This window comes from Solanum stenotomum, chromosome 11, assembly GCF_019186545.1.
Source record: "Solanum stenotomum isolate F172 chromosome 11, ASM1918654v1, whole genome shotgun sequence".
NCBI classification, from domain to species: domain Eukaryota; kingdom Viridiplantae; phylum Streptophyta; class Magnoliopsida; order Solanales; family Solanaceae; genus Solanum; species Solanum stenotomum.
This window is the reverse complement of record NC_064292.1, coordinates 47674142-47678613: the sequence shown is the minus strand read 5'-3', so window position 1 is coordinate 47678613 and position 4472 is coordinate 47674142.

Here is a 4472-nt window from a genome sequence, read left to right as displayed (position 1 = left end):
GGGTTTGGGAACCTTGGGGCGCGGCGCCTCGATGCGGCGGGGGGGGAGGGTTTGAGAACCTCGGGGTGTGGCGCCTCGAGGTGGCGGCGGAGGGGGGGAGGTTTGGGCCCTCGGGACGCGGCGCCTCGAGGCGGCGGAAGAGCGCCAATTTCTCTATTTTTCGAATGTAATGCCTATGAATCTGACGCCTGGATCACCCAAAATTATTTTCTTAAAAAATTTTGAGAGGACCTTCATATTGAGTTAGGAACCATCATCATGTACACACTTTATTTTTTTTATGCTCATTTCCGCATTTACACCCTTTTTTAGCAATCGAGCCAATTTCTGTATTTTTTTTGTGTGTAGCCCATGGATCTTGCACCCAGAGCACCCGAAGTTTTTTTCTCAAAAAACATTATAAGGACCTTCGTATTGAGTTGGGAAACCGTCACGTATACTCAAACCATTTTTTTCACGCTCATTTCTAAATCTACACCCCTTTTTTAGCAATAACGCTAATTCTTCTATTTTTCGTGTGTATTTTGCCCATAGATCTGGCGCTCGGAGTAACCAAAAATTTTTACTCAAAAGAGTTTATGAGAATCTCCGTATTGAGTTGGGGAACCATCATGTAACACCATTTTTTACACGCTCATTTCCACATATACATCCTTCTTTTTATTTGAAGCGCCAATTCCTCTATTTTTCGTGTATTTTTCTCAAAAAACTTTGAGGACCTGTATTGAGTTAGAGAATCATCACGTATACTCACTCACACCATTTTTTTTCACGCAAATTTTCGCATCTACACCTCTTTTTAGAAAGGAAATTTCTCTATTTTTATTATATATTAACACATTGATCTGGCGCCCAGAGCACCCAAAATATTTTTCTCAAAAAACTTTATGAGGACCTTCGTATTCAGTTAGGGACCATCACGTTATACTCAACCCATTTTTTCATGCCCAATCTGCATCCACACACCTTTTTTAGCAATCACGCCAATTTTTCTATTCTTTGTGTGTATTAGCAGGGATATGGGATCCGAAGTGTCACGACCCAAATTTACAAGTCGTGATGGCACCTATGTTCCCAACCAATAGGTAAGCCAACCCAACATATTTACCAATTATGATTAACTAATAAGGTAAAAAGGTAAACAATGAGTAAAATTTCCAACACTAAGTTCTTTATAATTACGAAACGCGGAAAGCTAAAATACTACCCAAGAAATTTGTGTCATAAGTACAAGAGCCTCTAAATATGATGCAAGTCTGAAACTAAATGACAAATCCAAACATAAGGGATATTCTGTTTGAATACTAAAATAACAGAATAAATAAAAGGTAGAAGGAGGTGTGGGCCACGGAACAGTCAAGCAGCTCACCACAACTCCAAGATACTCCAAGCTCGGACTCAAAAAGCTCCACGAGATGTGCTCGTACTCGGAATCGAATCTGCACCACAAAGGAGTGCAACAAGTGTAGTATGAGTATGAAACCACATGTACCCAGTATATCTCATAGACCGACAACGAAGAAGTAGTGACAGAAGTTTAATTAATAAAAAAATAGGTCTTTTACATATACAAGTCTATAGTACGCTTACCAGTCAAGTTTCATCAAAATAAGGATAAACAAACTTCACATAATGTACAACTACCAATAAAACACGTAATCAACAATATGAATGATGTAATGAGATGCAGTGCAATGTTACACCATGAAATGATATGCCTCAGAATGCCAAGTACTCTCTCTCAACTGTATATACATGATACTCCTCGGAAATACATCGAGAGTTCATGACCCATGGGGGACTCGCGAGGTCCATATACCGACACGGACGATCTCCACGTGTTTGTGTGGACAATCTCAACGCTCTATCATAAAATCAAACAATTTCCGCACGGACGATCTCCACGTGCCCAAAATATAATCTTAACATCTCACCATCCCCAGCACGGACGATCTCCACGTGCCCAACTTATACTCAATCTCATGTCAATGCATGTGCACAATATAATCTCAAATAAAGGGGATGATGATGCATCTCAATCAATCAAATATCAGCATAATACATAACCACCTCAACCATCACAAGTATACGGGTTCAAATAAGAACACAATCACACAAAATAATCAGTCAATAATATATCAGCTAATGCCATATGCTTTGGCATCCTCGGATTAAAATCCACATTCTAAGTAATAAACTTTCCCTTTATAACACCGATACTCGTACCAATGCCCGTCACACCATTGGTACGAGACCCCCATCTTTCGTCCTTACCCATTGTCTATTCCGATTTTAAATCTTTAATTAGGAAAATAATGTCCTTCAATGAAGTCTAAAAGTCTTAACATACCTTGAATACCAAACACGTGTCACGAATCCTCAAGATTTCACCCTTTCCTTTCGTAAAACTTCCAAACGTTCCCAATCTATAAATTTTGCATTATTCATAAGTAAACGAGTACATAAACATTCATACTATTGTACTTTTGTTTTGGATAAATAACCACAACACATAAAGGAATATGACAGTACCCAAATGATATTAAGAACTAAATGTATATATTAAAGAATTTCCTCGCATACTAAAGCTACGGACATCACAGAAATCAAGAGTAAAGTCATGATTCCATCAAATTGTTGATATAACACCGTAATCCTCTCTAATAATTATCCCATAATTCCCTTAGTATATACCCTCAAACACTTAGCCGTCATTGTGGCATGATGATCCACTCAACTAACACTTTATTCTTTTAAATCAATTGCACCCAAATTGTCATTCCAATTCCTTTCCAACAACAACTGACTAACTAAGAATAATGGCATATAACTTTCACAATTTAATAATAAATGACGGTGGCCTATACCTATACAACCAAACATACAACCTATGGTTCTTAAATTTTAACCAGGCGAGAAGATTACTACTACTTCAGTAGATACCTGCACACTTATTTTAATTTCCTTGTACCAAAATATTTATAACAATTAATGATACATCATACATCTCAAATCAACAATTTCCTTTCTCGATGAGAATGATAAATAACCCATACCTGGAGCACTTTGTTCCTCTCTGTTCTATGTTCGACCGCCGCACAGGTCAGTTACTGCTCCTTTACTTTCTTTTCTAAAATAAACTCCACTAATCTATTTTAATTATATGGGTCAAGGGTAAATGGTATTAAATGAAGTGGTTATGGACTTGACCCACTAACTATTAACTGTATTAATTATTTGCTAAATATTCATCAACTAATTACTCGTAGTTACTGAATAATTTAAAATTTCCCATTCAAAAGTTTCGGGAAAAGTCAAAATAGTCCTAGTTCTCAAAACGACCTAGCGGGTCGTTACAGGAAGCCACCAAATTTTTTTCTCAAAAAGCTTTATGAGGACTTCCGTATTGAGTTGGGGAACCTTCACATATAGTCACACCATTTTTTTCACTCCCATTTTTGCATCTAAAGCCCCTTTTTTAGCTGACGCGCCAATTCCTCTATTTTTATGTGTATTAGCCCATGTATTTGGCGCCGGGAGCATCCAATTTTTTTTCTCATAAAACTTTATGAGTACCTCTGTATTGAGTTTGGTAACTATCACGTATACTCACACCATTTTTTTCATACCCATTTCTGCATCTACACCCCTTTTTAAGCAATCGCGCAAATTCCTTTATTTTTCGTGTGTATTGCCTATGGATCTGGCTCCTGGAGAACCTAAAGTTTTTTCTCAAAAAATTATATGAGGACCTCTGTATTAAGTTGGGGAACCATCACATATACTCACATCATTTTTTCACGTCAATTTTTGCATCTACAACCCCTTTTTAGCAATCGCGCCAATTCCTCTATTTTTCGTGTGTATAAACCCATGGATCTGGCACCTAGAGCACTAACATTTTTTTAAAAAAAAACTTTATGAGACCTTCGTTTTGAGTTGGGGAGCCATCACGCATACTCACATCATATTTTTCACGTCCATTATCGCATCTACAACCCTTTTTAGCCGACGCACCAATTCCTCTATTTTTCGTGTTTATTAGGCCATGGATCTGGCGCCCGGAGCACCCAAATTTTTTTCTTAGACTAATTTATTATCACCTTCGTATTGAGTTGGGGAGCCATCACAATATACACATAATTCTTTTCACGTTCATTTTCGCATCGACAATCCTTTTTTTAGGAATCGCGCCAAATCCTCTATTTTTCGTGACCCAAAACACCCAAAAATAATTTCTCAAATAACTTTATGAGGATCTCCGTATTGAGTTAGGGAACCATCACATATACTCACATCATTTTTTTCATTCCCAATTTCTGCATCTACAACCCCTTTTTAGGCAATTGCTCCAATTCCTCTATTTTTCGTGTGTATTAGCGCAATGATTTGGCGCCCAGAGCACCCAAATTTTTTTCTCAAAAAACTTTATGAGGACCTCCGTATTGAGTTTGGGAACCATCAGGTCTACT